General features: G+C 46.0%; 1 long non-coding RNA gene across 1 annotated transcript; it reads left to right on the top strand.

Moving 5' to 3' along the window:
- Positions 1-2902: 2902 nt before the first annotated feature.
- On the top strand, positions 2903-6338 carry LOC116478336 (uncharacterized). Its single transcript, XR_004250758.1, has 5 exons — positions 2903-2987; positions 4440-4472; positions 4826-4965; positions 5070-5234; positions 6263-6338. It is a non-coding gene; the product is annotated as an uncharacterized LOC116478336 (long non-coding RNA).
- Positions 6339-26212: the final 19874 nt, after the last annotated feature.

The following is a 26212-nucleotide window of genomic DNA, read 5'->3' as shown; positions in this document are numbered from 1 at the left end:
ACTTGACAGGTGACTCTCGAAGACAGGTGGATGTCACCGGACAGCTTGTATGGAAAAGCTATGCATAGAGTAATCTGCTGAATGGAGCAATAGAGAGGAACTTCTTCCTCTAATATGGTTTGGCTCTGTGTTCCCACCCAAATCCCTTCTCAAATTGTAATCCCCCCGTGTTGAGGCAGGGACCTGGTGGTAGGTGATTGGATCATAGGGGTGGTTTCTGTCATGCTGTTCTCGTGATAGTGAGGGAGTTCTCACAAGATCTGGTGGTTTGATAAGTGTCTGGCGCTTTCCCCTTCCCTCTCTCTCCTGCCACCATGTAAGGCATGCCTTGGTTCCCCTTCACCTTCTGCCATGATTGTAAGTTTCCTGAGGCCTCCCAGCCGTAAAGAACCTGTGAGTAAATTAAACCTCCTTTCTTTATAAATTACCCAGTCTCAGGTAGTATCTTTATAGCAGTGTGAGAATGAACTAGTAGACTCCCCATCCCCTGTCTACTTCTCCCATAGGTCAAAAGGCTCCCAGCATGACATTAACACCTCTTTACTTCTGGGTTTCATCACTTGAGGAAGCCAGATTGCAAACCCTGAAGTTCAAGGCCTATCCACTGGATGCGTCTGTCCCAGATGGCTGGACAACATTGCCTGCAAAACCCATGTGACCATGGGAATGATGAGGGTCAGGAAGTAGTCCAAGGTCCTGGGTCACAAGGTGTGGACAAGAGAATTTGAGGTGGCACAAATGCTGGGTCTGACAATGATATCTGTTGAATGAATGAAAGTGGCATAAAAGGCATATCGATGATAATGCATGCCTTCAATGATTCTCATGTCTCACTGGAAAAGATAGAATTAGGAAGCAATGAGAAACCATTTAAGGGCCAAAGCGAACAGACATCCTAGAGCAAGAATGAAAGTTTGGTGAGGAAGGGTCCAGGGAAGGCAGACACATTGCCGCACCTGATTTTAACCCAAATTGTTTTGTACAAGTGCCCTTTTATGGTGAATATGTCACAATTCCTGTTATAGTAAATATGTGGTAATGGCAACATAGCCTGTAAGAATGCATGTAACTGATGCTACAGCTTTTTAGAGTGGAGTCTAAACACGTTAATCAAATCACGGTCTGTCTTCACACTCACTTCTTGATTATAAATTATTTCAAATGTGAAATTTCAAGCTAAAAAGTATACATTAAAAAGATGGCTTATGTGAAAGAAAATGAAGTAACTAAGGCTAAGGTTTCCTAAAGTGGAGTCAGAGATTGCAGGAGGAGTGCACTCGCACCTGCTAAGGGTCAAACCACAGAATGTTCGAGTAGACTTGAAAAAACAACGGAAGTCGGTATCCCCTGGCCTTCAACATGCCCCAGCTGGGTGTACCCTAATTAACCAATCAGAATGGGTTTGCCATTTAGGATTTCTGCCTAGCCAGTGAACTACCTCCAGAAACAACGTTCTGTAGAAATCTCCTGTAAGAAACTTCCCCTGTGCTTGCCTGAGAGGACAGTCTTTGGGGCTGGCCTGATTCAGTGTACCCAAACTGCAATTCTTTGTCTACCAAATTAGTGCTACTCCTTGGACCTCCGTGTCAATTTTTGTCAACTTTTGTTTTTGTTTTTTTGAAACAGTGCCTCACTCTGTTGCCCAGGCTGGAGTGCAATGGCACAATCATAGCTCCCTGTAGCCTTGATCTCCTGGGCTCAGGGGATCCTCTCGCCTTGGCCTTTTGAGTAGCTGGGACCACAGGCACATGCTACCATGCCCAGCTAATTTTTTAATTATTTGTTGAGATGGGGTCTCACTATGTTGCCCAGGCTGGTCTTGAATCCCTGGCCTCAAGCAATCCTCCTGCCTTGGCCTCCCAAACTGCTGGGATTACAGGCCTGAGCCACCACATTTGGCCTGTGTCATTTTTTTAAATTAATGCTTATAAAATGCAAGATTTTCTACAATTATTATAGATTGAAAATTATATGTGATTTTCTTTGAAATTTTGCTAGGACGATCATATTATTATCTTCATTTTGCAGGTAAGGAAACTTAGGTTGGGCACCCTGTCCAAGGCTGCTCTGCTGGAGTCCTCTGGCTCTAGAGTCTGTGCCTGTAGCTTCCAGTCTATGCATCAGCTCAAACAGCACTTGGCTTCGGTACTAGGTAAGGGAGATGACCACCCTACGGGCCCTAAAGAAATGAAAGAGGATAATTTGTTTTCATAGGTAGTGTTTTCCGGAAGTGTCTTGAAGAAGAGAGAATCTCTTGACATGGCTTTTCACAGCCATTCTGATGCTCATTTCGAATCTGTATTCCATTATCCTAGAAGTGGACTCATGGGCTTTTCATCTCATGAGATAAAGTCCATCCACCTAGTCAGCCTCAGCACTCAGACATCTAAGACCAAGTGTTTCGGACTTCAGTGATCTATGTTTCAATCCTAACTAATTATCACCGGCTATTCTGCTACTCCACAGACAACACATGGATAGAGACAGCCTAACCAACGTGATCATTATTTCTGCCAGGTTGACCAAAAGGCAGTGCCAGAAAACAACTCTACACCCTCAAAGTCACGAGGCAGAGCCTTCCACAGTGCACCTCTGTTTGATACCTGGTGCCACCTCTAACAGAAAATTATAATAATATGACAATGATTCACTTCCAGAAAGTAATTTGAATCTGTGCCAATGAGGAATGCCTGCCAGATTGCATTGCACTTGTCTTTCTTCTGCCCACCACAGCAAATTCAGGTCAGATAATTAGCACTCATCTTTATGCCTTATGCTTTCTGAATTTCTGCAGTACTATGAGTAGGAGGTAAAAGTTCTGAAACGTTCCATGAGGTGGTTGTTGCCATGGAAACCACTCCCTTGGAATGCTCATACTTATTCCCAGTCGTTGAACAGCAGAAGATGCTCCAACCTAAATACTGAGAGTCTTCAAAGCCAGGCGGAAGGCGGGAGGGTGCTGGGGAAGTTTGGGCTGTCCCCAGAAGGTGACAGTGAGGATAAAACAAATTAGGAAGGAGGAGGACAGAACCCTCGTTCTGCTCCCTGACAGGTGATGCGACTCAGACCCTCACACCTGTCCTTGTAACATGTCAATCAGGGAGCTCCACACCCAGCCTCAATGCTGGGATATGATCTTCCACCTGTGAGAGGCTCGCCTGAGCTGGCCTGACTGCTTGTAACTCCCTCCTCTGCAACTGACTGGCTGCATAACCTTGGGTGAGCTGAACCCACTCTCTGGGCTTCAGACTCTGCACCTCTCTAGAAATGAAGGCATTGCTTCAGCTGTGCAACAGAAGAACGGAAGTTCCTATGGGTGGCTGCTGGGTTTGAGGCCTTCTCTTGTAGGGGATAAAGCGAAAATATCCTACGAGGTTAGGCTGGGGCTGCCCTGTCTGTAGAAAGAAGCTTGCAGGAGTGATGACAGCACGAGGTCTTGGTTCAGATGTTGCAGAGAGGTGGTTGTTTTGACCGTCTTTAGCTGGTTTCACAGGAAACCACTATCAGTAAATTTCCCATTTGACTTCAGATCATTTCTAATAATATTGTGCAGAATAGGGACAGTGAGAAAGATGAGGCCATTTCAGTCCTTGTAACTGGCTTGAGAGAAGGGCTGATGGGTATATCTACACCTCTTCTAAAGATGAGGAGACAGAGGTTCAAAGAAGCTCAATGGCGGTGTGTCACAAGAGGCTTATGTGCCCAGGCCTCCAGTTCTTCCCAGGTCAGCCTTGGGTTCCACACCCTCTCAATTTGAAAGGAAAAACACCCACCCAGTTCTCAGTTACCCCATTTAATTGCTAGGAGAAGTGTATAGGTTTTAACTTGAATCTCGGTCCCTTCTAGCTTGTGGGGGACACTGCCAACAGCGAATTTAATTGTTCTGGGGAGGCACGAATGTGTGTTAAGCTTTTAAGACGTATTCTTGCTAAGTGAAATGTAAAGAGAAAGTCTTTGAACCTGCCCTCCAGGCTGGAGAGAGAGTACAAGGCCAGCCTGTGGCAAAAGCACAAAGGCAGAAAAGGATGACGAAAGAGAAGCCCTCTCAGAGGGCCATTGGAGGCAGAATGCAGCAGTTCCCGTTGGCAGACCGTCCAAGAGTAGAGGGAGAACGGGGCAGGTGGATGCTGTCTTAGAGACAAGCCACAGGGGCTTCTGGGTTCTCTGCTCCAAAACAGTGTGGGTAGCCTTTTTTGCACCCTTCCTTTCAATCAGTTGCACCCGAAACTTCACAACAGCAAAGAGGCTGATGGTTTCTACAGGAAAAGCTACTTCTTGAACAGTTTCTGAAAGTCTCATTTTAATATGGAGATGGAAACTTGAGTGGGTGTGAGAACAAGAGGGCAGGGAACAGTGCAAAGTTTAAAGAAAAGCAAAACAGCCCTAAAAACATGCATATGACTGATCTTAACTGGAGCATATTTGCCTTGAATTTAAAGTCAACTTATACGACCATCATGTTGGACTACACAGTGAATATCACAGGCTGTGTGGGTTTTGTTTCTGATTTTTCAGGCTCTAAATAGTTCATTCATATTTGGGAACAAAACATCCCCATTTTAAAATTGATTTGTAAATACAGCTGACTGCAAACCCATTTGGAATTCAAGCCCTTTCATTTGATACAGAATTAAAAAAACAGACGTCTGCCAGTAGCCATCAGTTGGGATGAGTTTCAGGTTTGTTTTTGTTTTTGCTTTAAAATATAGTGCAAAATAATTTGAAGCAAAATTCCCAGGAATATCATCTGGGGCAAAGACAATCGAATGCTTAATGAAGTCTATTCCTGAGCCTGCTATTTTTATCCCCCGTTCATCTTTGCCAGTGTCATCTCCCGGAGCAGCAGGCGGTGGCTGGGACGGCAGCACAGAGATATAGCCTGCTACAGGCTCTGCTCAGAGCCTCAGGATGTGGGGAGGCTTCTACAGATGACCAGCTTGGTGGCATCATCATCCCCACCTGGAGGTGTTTCTGGGCTGGAACAGAGACACACCCCAAGACATCCCAAGTTCCTCTCTAAGGAACAATCTCCAGTTCCTTGGCAGGTTGCTAATAAATATTTCCAGTAGGAAGGAGACCTTATCTGGAACCAGGGTGCGTGTCTGTAAGAAACTCTTATGACGTTGTCGGGGTTCAAGTTGGCCTTCCTGTTGTTCAACCTGGTGGAGAATGTTCCTGTGGGCCTTGGCAGCAAGTCAGCATTCTTGGTTGACATGGAGTCATAGGAAAAAGAGGTATGGGGCACCTTGAACACACGGGGCAAGCAAGGAAGGATGCACGCCTCTCCTCTCTCCAGGGACCGCTCCTTTCAGAGACACGCTTTGTAGCTCAGCTGTTTGGGGGCAGTGGCAGGCACCTGGGCCCTGGTCACACAGTGGCTGTGGGGCCTGTCCCTGTCCCTTGGGAGCAGCCTGTGGCTCCAGCTCTTCAGCCTCCCACTGCTCCCGCTTGCTGGCTGTGGCTGTGGCTGGGTGGCATTTGTTTTTGTCCCAGGGCTGCTGCTGCCACCCAGCGGGTCTCTGATGTCACCAGCCACAGGTCTAGGCGTCACCCTGAAAACATGCAACTCACTGACCCCCTTACAGCTCCTCTCCTGAAAGGTTTCTGGGTGTGCTTATCCATATGGGGAGCCTCCCCGGCAGAGGCCACAGGGGAGCAAGGAGAGATTCCTTCCTGGTTACCCACCCAACCATGCTTCATGCTCCAGGCTAAGTAGGTTTTCTGGGTCCTAGTAAAGTCTTCCAATTCCCCCAAGCTGTGAAAGCCCAGAGGCGGCTGTCGTCTTCTGTGCTGTGGCTGTTTCCAAAGCCAGGGCCGCCGTGGGACGCTCTCGGGTGGTTTGCTTTTCATTGGAAGCAGCTGCAGCTCTTCTGGGCTTTACTGCCACCGGGGCCCTCCTATTTTCTTCACCATATTGAAAAGGCATTTCCTAAATTCATAATGTTTTAGACACATTGTGGTCTCGGGATTGAATTGTGAAGTCTGCATGGACGGGGGTCTGGCCTGCCCTTCAACTCTGCCCCCATTTCCTTAAGGAATTGGTGAATGCAGATACTCTACTTTTCTATTTTTACAGCTGCCTGTATTTTCTCAATTGATTTTCATAACTCCGGGAAGTAAGGCCAGAGTTATTATTCCCATTTCTCAGATAAGGAAATGGAGGTTAGAGGAACATGAATGAGGCACATTTGCCATGCAACTTAGCGCCTGGAACCTGACCTCAGAGTTCTGATTTCTAGCACAGACTTTCTCCACTCTCCAGCCTCTCCACCCTGAAGTCAGTCTCATATCCCCCCCAATAAACAGTTACATCGCCTCTGCCAACACAGGATCCCAAATTGCTGCCTCCACCTCATCATCTTTCCCTTCTAGGCACGAGACTTTCCAGAAAAGGGCACAGATGGATAGAGCATCCTATGGTTCTGGAACCAGATGTATAATTTTAAGTCTGTTTTTCCCCCTTTCAGAATTACCATTCCTTTATCTCATCCCTAAATATTCAGTCAAGTGTGTTAAATGCTGCATCCCAATGCTTGTGTGCATTTAGTGGCTGGACATAGGCCCATAGCCTTCAGCAGCAAGAAGGACCATGTTGCAAGGTCCAGAACAGCCGTGAAGAGTGAAAGATGGACAGGAAATATCAGCCTCCCTAGCGACCCCTTAAAGTCCTCAGGAAGGAAACTGGACTTTCTGCAACATTTCAGTCCATTTTTTTTTTTCTTAAAGCAAAGGGAGACTCCAGGAAGCTGGACATCTGGGGACCTTTGGGTGACTTTAGTCAGTCTTAGCAGTTTGAACTTCATCTTCGGAGTTCCCCCTCTGGGCAGTGGGGAGCCACCCGGGCTGCTGAGTTATGGCCGCAACAGATCCAGATTTCTGTCTGGGGTCTCTCCACTGGCAGAGGGAAAAGGGAGAAACAGGTGAAGTAGCAGGAAAAAGGCCCAGACGGAAGAGAAAACCCAGTGAGAAAGTGGCAAGTCACTGAAGCAGGGAGGCTGCAGGCCGGAGCAGGAGGGCGCCACCCTGAGAAGTCTCAGGAATCCATAGACTTGGACATTGACCAGAGAGGGGGGTTAGGCAGAGGGTGACAGAGGTTTCTGGTCTGAAGGCTTGGCTGGGTATGCTCCCGACTCGGTTGCCTGGAGAGCAGGGTCACAGGCGGTGCTGCTTTGGTGAGAGAGCTTTCCAGAGGTGCCCCCGCGAACCCTGAGTGCTTCCGGTTGTGTCTGTCCTCTTCGTTCTGCAGGATGCTCTTGTCTCCCTCAGCCCGCCTCATCCTGAAAGAGACACCTCAACCCAGCCTGACTCCAGAGGAGTCCTGGGAGCTCTGCTGACCATCGCAGTGCCTCCACCAGAAAAATGTTAGGTGACAACGTTGCAGGTGGATAGAAACCTCCATCCCTGAGTGAACGAGGGACGAGGGGAGCCCAGGGAAGTGCCTGGCTCTGCCTCCGCAGTCTGATCCTCTTGAAGCTGCCGTGTCACTGCTGGTTTGCTTCCTGGTTGAAGGCGTTGTCAGGATGAGAAGGAAGTGAGCGGCACACTCCCACAGTGCCACGGGGCAAGGACAGGTGTGGCAACATGGAAGACTCCTGTGAAACTCACTGAGATGCTGGAGGGAGGAGACGGGGTGGGGTAAGGAAAAGTGGCTGCACAAACTTGGATTTCCTTATATTATCAAAGGAGTCTCCATTATGCTGGCCCCTGGGCACATCTGCTCACCTCCTTCCCCTGATTCTTGCAGCACAGCCACCAGGGCTAGCCCCTTCCCAGCTGACTTCCAGACCAGCCCGCTCCTGCCTTCACAGCCTCCTTGCACTCAAGCACTGGCAGCAGCATCTTTGCAGCCAGCTCCTCCTTGAGCCTTAAGCTCCTCCCACACTCAGACCTGTGTAGACCGACTCCGGAGGGTGCCCAGGGGTGCTGGGAGGAGACGGAACTTGTAGCGGTTGCTAAGGATACAGGTTCAGTTTCTTTTTACGTGCATCCTGAGAGAAAGGCTGTCCAGTCCTCAACAATGCAGCCATGTCGGATAATAGAGGGGGAATTGTTTTTCTTAAGGATTTGCTAAGAAGTGAACACCAGAAGCCAATACTTCATTCTGTTCATAATAATTTATTATGACAGAAACAAGTCAGTACAAAATAAAAGCAACGATAGCGGAAATTCTTGCTGTAAAGCTGTCAGAAGAATCAAAATTTCTTGGCACATCCAGATCTGTAAAAACTGATCTAGAAAATATTAGAGTTAAAAACTACTATGACCATAATAGAAAGTATAAAATTGGCAAAGACTAAAATGAATAAATGATATGTAGACAAGATACTGATCTATGAATCGAAACTTGACTGCAAAATTTATTTGGGAGAAAATTGATCTTGATGAAAATAGTTTTGGTGAAATAATTCATTGACCAACTTTCTATATGGCAGCTAAATATTTCAAGTGTTTCCATTTTTATTTGAAATGGATTTAACTGGATTTGCTCTAGAAAATACTTTATTCACAAAAACCCAATGTTGATAAATTTTTTTCAAATACTTACATTCATAAACTGTTATCAAAGGATTCCCAGAATGAAAAATTTGTGGAAAAAACGGCAGAATCAAAATGCTATGGACCAACTTCTGGTTCCAGACAAGATGGAATAGACAAATTTCTCCCTAATTCCCTGACTAAGAGTAGCTAACAATCCCAGACCTCATATGTAATATAAACATACAATTCTGAATGGCGGAAGGAAGAATGCAATGAGCTAGGGGATCTTGGCCTTCAGAAACAGCAGAGTGGCAAGTCCTCGGGGTTTATCTTTTGCCTCCTTTATATCTGGAGTGAGGCACTGGAGATGTGTGCAAATCAGAAACGTCAACAGACACAGACCAAAAAAAAAAAAAAAAAAATAGACCCAAGAAAAGCTGGAGCTCTGTAGACTAAAGAATAGGGCCAGGGACAAAAATAATCTTAGACATTAGAGCAAAAACATGATCCATAAACGAAAATTTTGAGAAATCAAACTACATCAAAATTTAAAACTTTTGCTCTGCAAATGACTCTGTTAAGAGAATGAAAACAAAAACAAACAAACAAAACAAAACCAAGATACATACTGGGAGAAAACACTTGCAAGCCACATATCTGACCGAAAGATGCATAGAAAGAATGATCAAAATTCAACAGTAAATACCAACAATTCAATTAGAAACTGGGCAAAAGATAGGCCATTTACCAGAGGATATATGGATGGCAAATAAGCACATTAAAATATATTCAAGATTATTACCCATTAAGGAAATGCAAATTAGAATCACAATGAGATATAATTACACACCTACCAGAACTGCTAAAAAAAAAAAAAAGTACTTGGTAATAATACCAAGTACTGTCAAGGATACAGAGAAACTGGATCCCTTATATGTTGCCTAGGGGATGCCAATGATACAAACACTCTGGAAAATCATTTGGCAGTCTTAAAAAGCCAAGCAGGCACATAGAATACCACTCATCAGTTACATTCCTGGTCATATAGCCCAGAGAAATGAAAACTGATGTCAAACAAAAATCTGAACGGAAAACAACCCATATCAACAACTTCTATGAATGAATGGCTGAACAAATTGCTGCATGTCCGTATAATGGAATACAACTCGGCAGTAAACCAGAGCAAATTATCACTGTACACAACTGGGTGGCTCTCCACAACATTATGCTGAATAAAAAAGCCAGTATCAGATGGTTATATACTGTATGATCCCCTCTCTGGAACATTCTTTAACAATGATAGAGATGGAAGGTGATTAGTGATGCAAGTTTTGGGATGGAGGAGGAGGAGAAGGGAAATGGGTGTGACTGCAAAGTGATAGCACAAAGGGGACCCCTGTGATGACAGGGCAATCTTATTCCTTGACTCGGTGATTCCACCAATTGACATATGGGCTAAAATTGCATAGAACTAAATACACACACACACACACACACACACACACACACACACACACACGAGTGCATGTAAAACTGGCAAAGTCTCAATTGTACCAATGTTAATTTTCCGATTTTCATTCTGTACTGTAATTACATAAGCTTTTACCATTGGCAAAAGCTGTGTGAAGGATATAGGCATCTCTCTAAATTATCTTTCCAACTTCCTGTGAATCTATTACTCCTTCAAAATAAATAGTTAAATGCAATGTAATGTGCCCACAAGCCCAGGGTTTACAGTAGACATGACTTACTCTTAGCTCAAAAATCCTCTGGCCTGACTCATCTTGGCTCACTCCCAAACTCAACCTTGATAATTAATAAGGATTGTTTTTACATTGATAATATTTGCCATTTTCCAAATCTAGCAAATTCCTTTGAATCCCTATGGTTTTACATCTGCCGTTTTCCTCATTTAAAGAATATTAATTCTCCTTCTCAGGCATAATATCAACTCCTCTCCTTAGAAATTCAGCTCAAATTTCATTCCTCTGGTGCATGCATTTCAATGAGAATTATATATATATTAATCATATATTAATTATATATTAAAGAGAATTATATAAATATATTTGTATGCATATATATTACACATCACATATTGATCATATGTCATACAGCACGTGTCACATTATAATTGAATCACAGCTTCCCTCAGGGAGCCATATCTTTGACGAGAATATGTGGGTAATTGGGATTCAGTTGCCATAAGAGGGATGAGTGCTGGAAGGTCTAAATACTCTCAATCTGCATTGCAAATCTGAAAGTTTGTGTGTGTGTCTGCACACACAAATATATATGTATATACACATACACGCATGCTGTGTTGCCTATATATAAAGATATGTATAGTGTATGAATCCGTTCTTACATTGCTGTAAAGAACTACCTGGGACTGGGTAATTTATAAAGAAAAGAGGTTTAATTGGCTCACAGTTCTATAGACTGTACAGGAAGCATGGCTGGGGAGGCCTCAGGAAACTTACAATCATGGCAGAAGGCAAAGGGGAAGCTAGCATGTCCTACATTGCTGGAGCAGAAGGAAAAGAGCAAAGCTGGAAGTGCTACACACTTTTAAACAACTAGATTTCATGAGAACTCACTCACCATCACGAGAACAGCCTGCATCTGTACACGCACACAAAGAGCCCACCATGGGGTTTTGGTTTCCGAAATGCAGATGGATAGTGTTCTCACTGCACAGCACCTATTTCACCAGAGTTCTGTGCTCGTAGTCCCTGCTCGGCCTGCAACTTTCTGGTTGTCCACCCAACGCAGACTTTTGTTGCCTGTCACAACAGAGCTCCTGATGTTCCCAGACCCCAGGTGAAAATCCCTCCCCTCCTTCCCAGGATTCTACATCTGGTGCTGACTGCCAGATTTTGACTACAATGGGGGTGCGGGGGAGCCATTATTCCCCAGCTGGGCAGCAGCAACTTGCGCTCTCTCGGTCACAGCCTACCCCGTGGCTCAGTGGCCCCTGAGCTCTCCCAGGCAGGACTGGGCAGCTGTCCACCTCCTGAAGCTGCAGAGTCTATGCAGTCCATGGAGGCGCCTCCTCTCACTGGGCACCTTTTCCCACCTTGGGGGAGCAGAGGGCAGAGCACCCACAGGGCGCCTGCACAGCATGGGTACCTGGCTATATCTCCATTTACGACCTCTCCGTCCTTAATCTGGCTGGAGGTCTGAGACTTGTAGGATTTGTTCTTAGCCACTTCCTTTGTGAGTTCTGCACACCCCAATCTGCCCAACACTCACTTTGGCATTTACTTTTATCAAATTTAAACTGAGTGGGGAAGAGTTTATTATCTCGTTCAATATGCTTTACCAAAATTATTTGGTGATGAAACAGATGAAGAGAGGAGAAAACCAATCTTTTCCAAGAGGCCTTTGCAGGCAAACACCCCAATTTCTGAGGCCTCAGAGTCCCTTCCACGTGGAGCATCTAGAACATTCTACACTAAGCACTGGCCACGTTATGACAGAGCCAGACACAAGAGCAGCCCTTGCTGGTCCAGAGTTAACTCAAACACCCTGTGAGTGCCTCAGCCACATGAAACTTTATTGACAGGTGACACCCAGTCTGTTTCAGAGACTTTGGGGGAAAAACAGTCTCTGGGGCCCCTTCTTCATCTTTTGAAGATGCAGACGCTCAGGCAGGCATATGGGGTTGGAAGCTTGCTCTCTTGATGTACCTCCAGGTCAGTGTTGGGACTGCGGCTGCCCCAGCAGGTCATCTGCTCTCTGAATACTATGTGTTAAGAAATCATAGTTGGGCAATGTGTACCCAGAATCACTGTATTCTCCAAGTATAGCTTACATATGTCAGTGTTTTTATTTTATGTTCCTTTGACCTGGCTGTTACTTTCCAGTTGTTTCAAAAGCTTAAGACTGTTTTGTTATAGAGCTGGAACTTTTTAAGACATGGCAGCAACATTTCATAAAATTGCGATGTCTAAAATGCCAAGTGTAATTGAAAGAATTTCGTATTTATTTCAGCTGTAAAACTGAAGGAAAACATTCGTATTCCTTTTAGTCTTTTGTAATGCTCTGTGTTGATTTGTTTATTTTGCGAAAGGTACTACCCTAGGCTCCAGGTTTTCAAGGCGAGGTAAGAGCCAGCCCCCACCCCGGGCGAGCATGGGGCCTCCCAGATTCCTTGAGGCGGTGCCTCTGGGTGGCAGCAATGTAGGAACACACTTCCTCCTGCATGAACTGCAATAAGAACTGCTTCAGACTCAGCCGGCAGGGAGGCTGGATGCTTCAGCCGTTTCAGACCTTCAATAACTGATCTGCTCCAAGCCAGTTGGAAATTTAAGAAACTTGGACTGGAGACCATTTGCAGGATCCAACAGAGAGTGGTGACCTTCACCAGCCCCTTGCGAAACCAGAGATCCCATCTCTTCAGCAGGCAGTGGAGAGGGGACACAAATGGAACTGGATGGGGGCTTTGCTCTGCAGTGCTGACAGTCTAGAGGAAGGCACAAATACCAACAGAATCTGAGCATTCCCTGAAGCCATTTCAATATGCAGTGCAGGTAGAAACGGAGTGTCCATGCACCCACTCCTGACCTGCAGCTGGAAAGTGTGGAGGGGGTGGGCGGGCAGCACCTTCTCCTGCTGGGCATGTGGCCTTGGGCAAGTCATCTAACCCCACAGAAGCTCATGTCCTTGTCTGTGAAACAGAAATGGTGACAGTATCACACCTACCTGTTGGGCAAGTATTGAGTGCTGTCATACGTAAACGCCCCAAGGCCATGCTGGGGCACGCAGCAGCAGCCACTTCTTGAGTCTCCAAGAGTCTGAGGAAAAATTTCATGGGATGAAAAAAGCTGATTCCTTTAGTCAATTTCAATCAAGAACCCTGAGCCCAAGGAAGAAGGAAAGTCCCCCACACCCCCAACCAGGGGCAAATAGTAGCCTGGGGCCCAGTGGTCACAGACAGCAAAGGAGGTAGGAGTAGCAGCATCTTTGATGATGGCTGTGCAGTGCTACATGGAGCTGGCTGGTTAGCTTGGTTCCTGAAAATTAGAGCCTGTTTATCATCTATCTATCTATCTGTCTGTCTGTCTGTCGGTTGTCTATCTATCTATCTATCTCTCCATGTATCTCTAACTAGCTATCTTATCTATGCAGTCCTCCTTTCATTCTCTCTTTCTCTATCTTTGCCTCTATCTCCTTTTCTCTTCTCTCCCTCTCCCACTCTCTTTGATCTCCATCTTCTCTCCATCTTCTGCTCTCCCCGCCTCCCTCTCTTCTTCTATCTCCATGTCTATCTCAGTCCCTAGATCCCACAGCACATCAGATCTACTCTCTTCTCAATCATTTCAATTTACAGACAGGGAAACAGAGGCCTGGAGATGGGGAACGGGGCACCAGCAGCTTCCCAATGTCACACTGAGAGTGGTATGACCAGCTCAGAACTCAGATCCCTGTGCTCTGGAACAGTAGTCTCCAAGTGCGATGTGAAGAAGATTCAATGGGCTATGGGAAGAAAACATTAAAATTTCTTTTTATAATTTTTTCAGCTTGTGGTTTTAGAATTTGTATTTTGTGTATGTTTTATAAAGCATACCATACAAGACATATCTACTGATATCTATCTATCTATCATCTATCTATCTATCTCTCTATCTATCTATCATCATCATCTATCTACTTAAAAGCACATCCACATACTCACACTGGGGACAATATTTTGCTGACAGAAGTGTGATTGAAGTGTTTGGTGACCAGTGTCACCTGTTTATTGTGGGTAGGTGGGTTTTAAATTACTGTAAAACCTCTCCCCTGTTGTTTAGTATTGAAACCTGTTTCTCCAGAGTTGGGTGCCTAGAACAGGGGACATACAAGTTGCTGCTGCTGACCGTGTCTAGAAGGATGGAAGGCAGCTGGACATTCCATAGAGCCAACTGGTTTGCACAGAGGAGGTGCAACTGCTTCTGAATCTCGTCTCACCTATAAGCATCCCAATACACTTCTATTTCATGTGGTCACGATCATTCCCCAGCCAAGGAGAGGACAAGCTGGTTGCTTGTCAGTCACTGAATCCCTTGGGCTCTCTCTGTGTCCAGATCATTGCTGTTGCCTGGCCTGGGTGTTGCCTGCAGGAATAGCCAGAGGAGGCCGCTCACCCATCAGTGCTGGCTGTCCAGCCCAGCTGCCTTCCACTGGTTCCTGGATACAGCATGTCATATCCCCGCAGCAGGCAGTTCTCAGAGGCCAGGAACAGGTTATTCTCAGGAAGACACAGCTCAGATTCCATACCTTCCTTCTGGCTGGGCCCAGAGGCACTTCTCATGCATTCCTTGGTTCCAGTAAGGATCCTGAGGACACAGCAGTTAGACTCAAAGCGCACCTTGAGTTTAGGTTTCCACATTCGACTCAAAGCTCTTTAAAGTGGCTTATGCAATTTTCCAGTTGAAAACTTGGGCCGCCTCAGACTCCACCAGCAACAGAAGTTGTGAGGGCTAAGGACCTTGAGGTGCTCAGTGCTTTGCATTCCCACTGCCGATGACAGTCGCCAGTGTTTCTCCCTTACATTCAGTCCTCACGTTCGTGTCCCCAGCCTAGCCCAGCAAGTGGGCCAGTGCTCAAGTGATTTTGCACACATGGAAATGCCTCATGGCCAGGGTAGCCTTATGACAGATCTTCTGAACTGGGACATTTGGGAGCACTAAAGTGATTAAGGCAGGTGAATAAGCATAAACTATAGATGTGCCAGAGTCCCCTACTTAGTGGAGACTGTACGGGCCACCAAGGTAAACTACTCACTTGTGCTGGGAGTAACTTGTGCCCATTTGCAGATGGTTCTGTTTGCAAATGATCTGTCTGGCTCTGTTCAAAATTGGAGTCCTTACCACACTGTGAAAGAGATCTGTTAGCCAAGCAAAATTATTGCTCCTTAAGGAAAGCTAAAATGTCAAAGTAGTGGACTCTTTACAAAGTCAAGCTGATATGGTTTTTTGTGTCCTCATCCAAATCTCATCTTGAATTGTAGTTCCCAGAATTCCCTCATGTTGGGGGAAAGACCCAGTGAGAGATAATCAAATAATGGGGGTGGTTTCCCCCATACTGTTCTCGTGGTAGCGAGTAAGTCTCACTAGATCTGATGGTTTTCTAAGGGCTTCCCCTTTCGCTTGGCTCTCATTCTCTCTTGCCTGCTGCCATGTAGGATGTGCCTTTTGCCTGTCACCATGATTGTGAGGTCTCCCCAGCCATGTGGAACTGTGAGTCCATTAAACCTCTTTCCCTTTATAAGTTACCTAGTCTGGGATATGTCTTTATTAGCAGCATGAGAAGGGACTAATATGCAAGGCATTTGGGATCAGAGAGACTTTCTTTTATGCTTTAGTAAAAGGACAACACTTCTCAGGGAAATCTCACCTTACTGCAGTAATTTCAGTCCCCTGCAGTCAAAGCCAGCATTCTGGTGGCAGTTTCTGAGTTTTGCTCAGGTACCTCTCTAGCCACGGATATGGCCCAACACAAGCAACCCTGGGTGCCTACACTGGGCTGCATCTCAAGGTCTATATTTTCTTTTTCTTTTTTTTTTTTTGAGACAGAGTCTCACTCTGTCACCCAGGATGGAGTGTAGTGGCCCGATCTTGGCTCACTGCAAGCTCTGCCTCCCGGGTTCACGCCATTCTCCTGCCTCAGCCTCCCCAGCAGCTGGGACTACAGGTGCCCACCACCACACCCAGCTAATTTTTTGTATTTTTTTTTTTAGTAGAGACGGGTTTTCACCGTGTTAGCCAGCATGGTCTCGATCTCCTGACCTTGTGATCCGCTGGCCTCGGCCTCCCAAAGTGCTGGGATTTCAGGCGTGAGCCACCGCGCCTGGCCCACACGGTCTATATTTTCTAAGCCATGGACTCTGGGCTCCATGAGATCACACTCCAGTGTTGATTTTAAGTGGGCATTTGAAATGCCTCTGCTGAGCTTCTGACCTCCAGCCCCTGCTCTGTGCTGCTGCAGGGTAGGTCTGACCTGCGGCCTGTGGACTTCATTCAGCAGCCTGGGTCCTGCCGTCCAGGGGATCGTTGGCCCTGGGTCCTGACGCGGAGTTTAATACATTCATAAACGTGTTTTCAGTGATCCCTGCTCCCTGATATCTGGCATATTAACCAGTAAGTGCTGCTAGGGGAATAGAAACCAGAATTAAACCATCAGAGTCATATGTGGAGGGAAATCCTTTCCCTCTTCTGATTGCAGGCTAGGTTTTTTGTTGTTTTTTTTTTTATTTTAATAAAAAACAGAAGTGATGAATAGCTCCACCTTCTCTGGCACTAAGAAGGGGGTGCTTCAGATGCATGGGGTTCACCTCCAGAGTTAAAATGTTGACAATCTGGGAAGATTTTGTTTGTTTTAATTCTGGAAGCCAGTTTCAGATGATGTGGAAGAAAGCAAATGTGATATGGTAGAAAGACAAAAAAGAACGTATATACCAGACACAAATTTTAAAAAACAAAGCCCATCATTACCGTGTAAGAAGGGGAGATTTTTTTTTTTTTTAATTTTTCAGAGAAGAATGTGTAAGTGGTCTGCCCTTGTCTGAAAACCTGGACAAGTGACACAGACTTTCCACCCATGGTGTTTGTAATTCCTCTGTCCATGTGCACATTATAGGAAAATCACCCAGGTCTTAGAGAGGCAGTATCTATTAATTCAATTGCACTCATTGCGAAATACACACGAGGTATTTCGATCTGGCAGGGTATACACCATCCACCTTGAACAAAGGCCAATTTTTCGGTAACCAGAGCCACCAGAGGCCAGACTTCGTCAGAGCTTGAGGTTTAAACCCCTGTTTATTTGGGTACGGCACCAAACGAAGCATTTTCTTTATGTTCCAGCAGTTTCTGGAAAACCAGCTGTTCCAAATTTTCTTTAAAACATTTGTTAAAGTCACCAATAAATGAAAAGGAGAGGGAATCGAGCTGGCTTTGCAATAGGAAAAAGCTCTCAAGTTTCCTTAAACAAGACGGGTTTTCCTTCCAGATTGGTTTTGTAGTTGGGCTTGTCTTTAGGGGATTGTTTCTGTCCAGGATTGAAGGGTTTTTCCACTTCCATCCTCCACGCTCAAGCGCGGCTCAGCTGCCCCGAGGTTAGAGAGCTGAGGACCGGGCCAAGGGGGCGGGATCAGCCCAGCCCTCGGAGGCAAACTCAGCCCGGGGAGCGCGGCGCCCCCAGGCCAGCTGGGCGGCACATATGGCAGTGTCACCGGCTCCTCACCTGTGCCCACAGGTATCCAGGCTCCAGAGCTTTCTCACGGTGAAGGTGATTGAGTGAGCCACCGAGCGGTGGGGACAGGAATCTGAGTGAGGAGCACTCTTCCAACCTGGTATTGAAATCATTCGTCTGGAGTAAAATGCTGGCCTCTTTCTGGACACGGCAGGGCCTAGAGCGACAGGACCTGCCCCCTCTGAGACTGCCCTTGGTTCTCAGAAAGTGCGGAGCCGGGGGCCCCATCACCGGGAGCCGTGCTGCCCTGAAATGCTCTTTGCAGAAAGTTTCAGCCGCAACAAATGAGCACGCACCGCGCACCAGATCTCGGACGCTGGGACGGTGCCTGGAGGTGAGCAGATCTTCCTTCGCCGCACAAGGTGGAACAGACAGACGGCACCTCCGAGGACATGCACGAACTGAGCGAAACGTCATCGTGGGATGGCAGCGTCTGGCTCCTGCACGCGGCGCACACACCGCAAGGACTGAGGACTTTCTTTGAAACACGGCTTTTGAGTTCTGAACCACTGTGTTGAACAGAACGCCCACTTCCCGCCCACCCCCGAGATTCTGGCCCATGCTGGCCCCGTCTCACACAGATGCCCTTCCCTCTTCCACCATCTGCCAGGCCCTCCGCCTTCAGTCTGTCTCACGTCCCACGTGGGTCTTCTCTTGTCCCCTTGAACCCCAATACCCTGTTCCTACAGTGGACACCTCATTAACTCTTCCAGGTACAAATCTCTCCTCTCTGCTAGAGAGCAAGACCGTGTGGGTCCCACGGCCACCAGGACAGACGTTATCCCTACAGAAGATTCAACGAGAGGGTGTGGATTCCTTGCCACTACTAGAAAATATATTGCTAAGTCCCACATCAGAAGTCTCGTGGGTGAAAACGCTTTTTCACAAGGAATTACAATGTGCCACAGTGAAAAAACGTTTTCCAACATTCAGCTAGGTGAGCAAAGTGAAGGCTGAATGCAAACCAGAACCATATTGTAGCCCTCCTGACATTTCCAAAATAGTGACCAATAAAAGTTGCTATTTATGCGTGCCCTACTGGTGACACTATTAAATCTTTTGGCTGCACTGTTCGGGGAAGGTTACAGGCTGAAAGCAGTGTGAATTGGAACCGTGTCTAAATTGGAATTTTTATCTGGCACCATTTGGCTTAAACTTGGATTGCTAACCTTCAGGATTTACTCATACTGGAATTATTCAACAGGGGGCTCACTGCTGTGTGGCATTTTTTTTAAAAGTGTGTATGAAAAGAGAAAAACTTGGGCATGCTGCCGACACATACATTATGTTTGGAAAGGGCTATTCTCCCAAAGTGGGGGATAAAAAGGAGACCTAATTTATTAGCATTTCAAAAATTGTCACCGCCGCAGAACGGGTAAACAAGGCAATTGTGATTAATCTAAACTGAAAAGCCACATTTTGTTTATTAGATCTCTAAACCATCCAAGCTACATTTTTTGTAATAGTTCAGATTTTTTTCTCCCCCACTACCCTTCAGAAGTGACAGAGAAAAATCTCTTTCTTGGCTTAAGTAATCTCAAATAAATTAATATCATTTTTCATATAAATTTGTTTGGGGAAACTTGAAACTGTAGCATAACCTATTGATTTCATTATTTGAATTAAGTTCAAGAAATCCTACAGCTGTTTGCTGTCAAAATTTAAACCTACTGTCCATTTTCAGCTAGACACTTAATATACATTTCACCTGGTGGCTCAATAATGTTTTAATATAAAAGTACATGCTCATGAAACATATGCTCAGGGCTCCTCTGAAGCTTAATAGCAACAGAAGGGGTAACAATTAGCAGTTTTGTTTTCCTGGGTATACGTGGTCCAAGTTGAAAGTTTTTCCTGGGCTGCTTCCAAAAAATTTTGTTCCTCATTTCTTGACCTTTTTGGAGTTTGGAATCAATGAACCACATTGCCTTCCATAAGAGTGTCAAGCGTAGAATAAAAAATTGCATCACATCATTTTTCATCATGGCCAGATGAGGTCTGAATGGAGGAACAAGGAACAGAAAAGAGTGAACATCTGAAAAATTGGCTCTGCAAGCTGGAATGTGATTCTGCTCTAAGGGGCCACTTTTTTTTCCCTTTCTTTCCAGAACAGGCAGGTTGTAGACAGATCTGGGTCTTAGCCTGCCACCCCAAGGGCCCCAATGTCAAGAAATAGTGATAGAACACTGTTCACTTATGCAACATCTGTAACACATATAGCAAATTATTAATAGCTCAATATGCCAATCTGCCACTGTGCATTTTTGACATAGTAGGGCTGGGAGCACGGAAGTTTTGCAGCTCAGAAATGCAAACGGTGCTCCCGATGAAAATTAAACGCAGGTGCTTTGAGTTTGTGTATTTGAAAGCAAACATCACTAGCTTTTTTTTTTTTTTTTTGTGGTGGGGGTCAAAAAGTTGCAATGCTTCCAGCTCAACTGAAAGGTTAATAGAGCTAATCTCTTGTGGATATTGGCATCGGTATTATCTATGTCATGTTGTGTCACTTAATGCTAATTTCTGTGATGCTAACAATTCTGTGAAGGGACAATTATGCCTCTTATGGCAACGAGGGATGCTGCTGAGGAACAGAGAGTGGAAGCCATATTGCTTACAAAAGAAACAAAACCAAAGCGAAGGCAGGGATCAGAGTCCCCAGCAAGGAGGAGCTGCTGTGTAGTCACCACATGCCACTCCCCTCATTATTAGCCAGCACTTGGATTCATGGAGACAACTTCCCTCTCTCCATTGCAAACTTTCATCTTGTTTTTTTCTTTTCTTTTTATTTAAATCAATAAAAAGATCTTCTGTTCATTGCTTACCAATGAACACACAAAAAGCCTCCCTTTGTCTAGACTGTCACCTGTGTGAATTTCTGAACCGTCAGCCTCCTGTGTCCCTGCAGGGCTCCAGTTCCAGCCTCTGTTTCGAGGCCACTTTGCTCAGTGTCTGCAGGCTGGAGGGGCGTGCTTGAACTCTCGGCCAGGATAGGTTAGCTACTTCCCCTTCACTTTATTTTATTTATTTTTAAAACTACTTTATTAAAATATGATTGTCATGTACAAAGTTGTAGATATTTAATGTATAAAATGTGATGTGTTGGGGAAAGTGCACAGCCGTGAAACCCTCACCACAGTCAAGGCCGTAACCTACCTTTAACCACTGGAGGAAGTTTCTTCCTGCTTCCTTTATTTTTATGTTTTAATTCTTTAATTTTTAAAAAATTTTGTGGTAAGGGCACTGAGTACAAGGTCTACCACCTTAGCAAAATTTTAAGTGTACCTGTAGACCCTTTGTTGTACAGGAGATCTTAGGACTTTTTCATCCTGCATAACTAAACTTGGAACCCTTGAACCAACATCTCCCCATTTTCCCCTCCCCCAGCATCTGGTAAACACTATTCTACTCTCCGATTCGATGAGCTTGACGATTTTGGATACTACGTAAAAGTGGGATCTGCAGTATTTGTTCTTCTGTGCCTGGCCTACTTCACCTGGCATAGTGTCCCCCAGGTCTGCCCGTGTTCCTGCAAATGCAGGGTCCCCCTTTTTTTAAAGGCTGAATCATAGTCCATTGAATGGATGAACCACATTTGATTTCTCCACTCATCCACAGACCCTAGTTGTTCCTGTATCTTGGCTACTGTGATTGATGCTGAAATGAACATGGGGGTACAGAAATCTCTCTGAGATTTAAGTTCTTTACCTTAAAAGAACTACTCCAAGGAGCTTGGGGCTGGGGAGATGAGAATGTGTGTGGGGGGCAGGGGTGGGGGGATCACAAGTTTCCACACTCGATCCTCACTCAATTCCCAAGTCCTGCTCTCTGCTGGGCCTGTGCTAGGAGCCAGAGCTTCAGGGATGAACCCAGCATCTGCCTGCAAACCACAGTTCTGCAAGGCAGGCAGTGGAGCGATGAGACAGAGGAGGCAGCCATGCTTCCCCCTCGCAATGAGGGCGCTTCTTGAAAACGATTGCTGTGCCTTCTTCTTGTCCCTTGCCATAGCTGCTTAGTGCTCCCAACTGCCTGTAGGGCCAGTGGGGTTTGACGCCCAGGGGTAGAAAGGGCAGAGCTGGGTAATGTCCGGTTCTGGTCAAGCACACAGGAGACGAGGTGGCCAGGCGAGAGCTTTGCCAGTGGAGGGCCATGGGAAAGGATGTGTTGTCCCTTCCCCTTAGCCATTCAAACGGAGCTCAGTGGCCTCATCCTGGCTGTGAGGGCAGTGACCCACCTGCTCGCAACAAGGCCGGACCATCTCTGTGGCAGGAGAGAAGATAGCAAAGGGCGAGAAGAAGGAAATGCTGCCCTTTCTCTGGCTCTGAGGCTCAGATGGGGAGAGGAGGCCAGAGAGCAAGTTAAGCAGATCTTTGTCTTAATTACTGGGAAAAGTTCAGGGACCTCAAAGGTGGGGTTCTGCTCTCTGTTCTGTTGGAGATACCGGGAGGCAGCTGCAGGGGACAGCCTCGCATATCCACTGGTTTCCAGCACCAGACTCCGGGCAGCCGAGGGAGCTGGCTCACAGACAAAGAAGGCACAATGCCCTGGAGGCCACAGCCATTGCCAGGGACACGCCCGACGCCCCAGTCTTCTTACCACCTCCATCTGCAGGCCCCTGGGAAGGAGGAAGAGGCAGAGGTGGGGGGCACCTGGACCATTCTCCAAGAGAACTAGAACCACCTACACAGATCCTTTCAATCACCAGGTCTGAATAAGCTGAAGGCCAGACTTATTTAGCTACGTTTTTTTCCCCTACCAATCAATAGGCAGGTGGCGATGAGCAAAGCTGTATTAGTGAGGAAAAAAAAGGATTTTATGTTTCTCTTCACATGAGTTATAATTCATCAAATTCTTGGAAAGCTTCACAGTCAAGCAAATTGTGGGGTTGGGTTGTTCACTATGTTTTCCCACTGATGGTGTAGAATTGGCCAAAATGGAAAGTGGCTGTCTTAGCAACAAGGCCAGCACCCATGGAACGCATGAGTACAAGTGTTTTCAGTGGTGACAGCCAAGGGCGGGGGCTCCCCTGCATGACAAAAGCTATGAGGATGGGGCATTTAATTTAAACGTGCATGGAAACCTCTGTGGCTGGGCACCATAAGGGGCACAGAGGAAAAGCAAAGCTACCAAGACCTAAGATCATGGTCTAGGGTGGGAGAAAGGCATTCAAGGAGAGGTTCCTTCTGGCTGCCTCTGAAAAACATGCGTTTTCTTAAATTTAATGAGAACATTGATTTCATTAGCATATTACACAGCACGATGTACTTGAATGTATTGCTTGCATTTTTAACATTGTTCTTTCTTCTTTTTCCTTTATTTTTGCTGGTTTAATTAATTACTAGTCACTCCTGTCCCTCTTGTTAGTTGGGCATTTTACTGTGCATTTTGGTTCCATTCTTGGGCACCTCCCGTCCCAGCCTCTACTCCCATCAGCCACCCTGGACCAGGGCCTGAGGTAAGTCGATCACTTCATCAGGTTTCTTTGTTCCAGGCCTCCTGGTGATAAAATTTCTTTGCTTGGCCAAACTTTAGTCATGCTCTTGAAGCTTCTCCTAGGCCCATCCATGTAATTCCTTGTACAATCTAGTTTTTGCAAAGAACACGGCTAAGTCAGTTTATCAAGAAACCCCAATCCGCAGGCATCTGATCGCTCTCGATGACATCTGAATCTCTAGCCAGAATCTCCCGTAGCCCTGATGTCTCTCCTCTTTAGTCATTTTCCATACACTGACCCTCATCCTGTCCTTGGCTATAGATGCCTACTGGCCCATGCTCTATTCAGAGCTGAGCCCAGTCACTGCAAAATCCCATTGCCTTGGTCCCTGTACCTATGGAGATGGTCCTGAAGAGAGTCTCCTGTTCTTTAACAAGTGACATTGAGTAATTGTTTCTTTAACACTGGTTGGCTTCAGGCAGTGAGGAGCACCAGCTGGAGAGTGGGTGTGAGGCCACCACATCCCCCCTGCAGCTCCCAGTGCCATTTGAATCCTTTGAGGAAAGATCTCAGCTCCTGCCGGGAAGGCCCCTGCACAGGCTGATGACCCTGCTCTCCTAACTCTTTCTGACTCTTTTTCCGGTGAACCCTGCCACCTCCTCCTTCAAGCCTGGGCCGGGGAGCAGCCTCAGAGTTGCTGATTCCTGGGATGCTGCAAGGTCCCTGCTTGTCTCTTGTAAACGTTTCTCAAAGTTCCCACTTGGACTGTGCCCCTTGGCTCCTGCTGACACTGGCTAAGAAGGCTTCCCTTCTTTGGAAACCATCATCGAACAAATATTTCTATTAGAAGATGTCAAAACAGAGTCTAAATCCTTCTCCCGAAAGATACTCTATTCCTCCGTTTCTGCCTGCTAACCCTCAATTGTTTTCCCTGCCCTCTTTTCCCCAGATGAGGCCCTGGGAATGACTTATTTCCCCCTCCACGGCCCACATTCACTCCTAGGTTTGCTGTGGTGACTTATTACTTTATTTTGAGTTTATTATAAGGAATTGTTTTGTACGGTGTCCCTTCTGTTCTCAGAAGCTTGTGGGCCTCCAGATACCTTTCCCATATTCATTTACATTTAACGACATATTGCAAGAGGCACCAAGTAGTGGTTTCTTTCTGCTTAATCATTTTCTATTTTGAGATCCCGGTTTTAATACATTCACTTGAACACAAACTTCTTTTAAATTAACAGTTAAAAGAGTTACTTTGGATCAGTGAGTGTCATATTATTGTTCACAGTCTCCTACAAAGATACTTCTAGGCAGCTCACAATAGAGCTTCAGCCTTGAATCAGTCCATTTCTCACTTTTTTAAGAACTACCAAGTTAGAAAATTCTAATTGTATACCATATATTGTTGAGAACTATCAAACTTTTTATGACTCTGAACATTTGGTTTGAATGTGGACCCCAAAATAATGGAAACATTTCTCGCCGAAGACCACAGTTGCTCTGCCAGTGACTTTTGGTGTATGTATTTGACTCAACAGCTGGAAGGCAGAATTATCTTTCAGTTTGAGAGAAAATCATGAATAGAATCTTAATCCATTGTTTGGTTGCATTTGCATCTGACAAAAACTTTCTTATACTCCTTTTCCAGCATTTGGCTGAAGTTCTGAAGGATTCCCAATACCACATAATCAATTTCTTTTACCAGTGTGTGATACAATTATCAAGTATTAGAAAAGGTAAGCTCCAGTGATTAATGTGTTTGGGTCACAGTTTGATCTTTAAAAAAAAAATCACTGCTACTCGAGCTTGCAAATTCAAACTCATATTTCAATCCTTAAATGCCAGGTTCAGGCAATTCAAGAAACCAAATATTTTGCTGAGCTATGCCCCTGAAGTAAGCTGCTCAAAGAGACTTCAAGCATCATCAAGGCGCGCAGACGTATTTTAATGCCTCCCACGTCCCAGTAGTTCCTTAGCCTCTCCCTCTGTTCTTCAGAGAATTTTCCTGTGCTAAAGCTTCACCTTATGCACTCATTGCTCAAAGGGTGCTGTGCACCCACCGCCCTGGGCACATTCACAGCACACAGTCCTGGGGTCAGTAGCATGTGGCTGATTGAGGGGCCTCCGTGAATGACCCAGGTCTGAACTGGTGTCAGGTGCAGCCCAGCTATGCTCAGGTGCAATGAGACCACAAATCTCCCAGCAAAGTACACTTTTCAACCTCACCACAGTTCACAACATAATTATTAACTAAATTAAAAGTATCCCATCTCATAGCTTAGATTTGTTGTGAGAGTGTTCAACTATCTGAAGGCTGTGAACAGTTCTCATGTGCATTGAACCGCGCCTTCCTGCTCTCCATGGTTTCGTTCACGTGCAAAGAGAGAAGCAGCACAAGTGCACACACACCTGCACAGGCACCTGCACACACCTGCACATGCCCCGGAAGCTTCCCTGACCCAGGCTGCCTTCAGTGCCACACCATGTGCAGCCACCCCATTGGTGACAAATGGTGCCCACAGCGTCTTCTACTTCCCCTGCTATGGCGCTCCTGGCTGCTTCTACTTCCCCTGCTACGGCGTCCCTGGCTGCTTCTACTTCCCCTGTTACGGCGTCCCTGGCTGCTTCTACTTCCCCTGTTATGGAGTCCCTGGCTGCTTTTCCAAGCGCTCCTGCAGAATGTGGTGCCTGGGATCCTTTCCTTTCTTTTATTTCCGACTTGCAGCATGTGATTTTGAAGGCGGGTTTTGTTCTTCCCTCTTCGTTTAACCACAAAATCATCAGTTTTGTACTGTTTGCTGTCATATTCTGTCTAATTTGAACTTGGCCTCGAAAAGCTCGAGGTATTTACCGGTGGGGCCACTGTGTGTTGATGAGAATCGTCTCCGTGCTCACTTTGCCATTTCCTAAATGGCCATGGAGTAGAGAGCCCATGAGGGCGACTTCCTCCAGGCCAGGCCGTCCAGTTTTGAGGACAGTTCCTGCACGCCTGCCACTGACAATTGTATTCTTCAGTGGTGATCGCTACGCAAGATTCCCACTTGGATCTTCTTTCTGTATTTT

This window comes from Hylobates moloch, unplaced genomic scaffold, assembly GCF_009828535.3.
Source record: "Hylobates moloch isolate HMO894 unplaced genomic scaffold, HMol_V3 SCAFFOLD_3, whole genome shotgun sequence".
Classification (NCBI taxonomy): Eukaryota; Metazoa; Chordata; class Mammalia; order Primates; family Hylobatidae; genus Hylobates; species Hylobates moloch.
The sequence above is the reverse complement of the archived record's forward strand: the minus strand, read 5'-3'. Positions and strand labels throughout refer to the sequence as shown.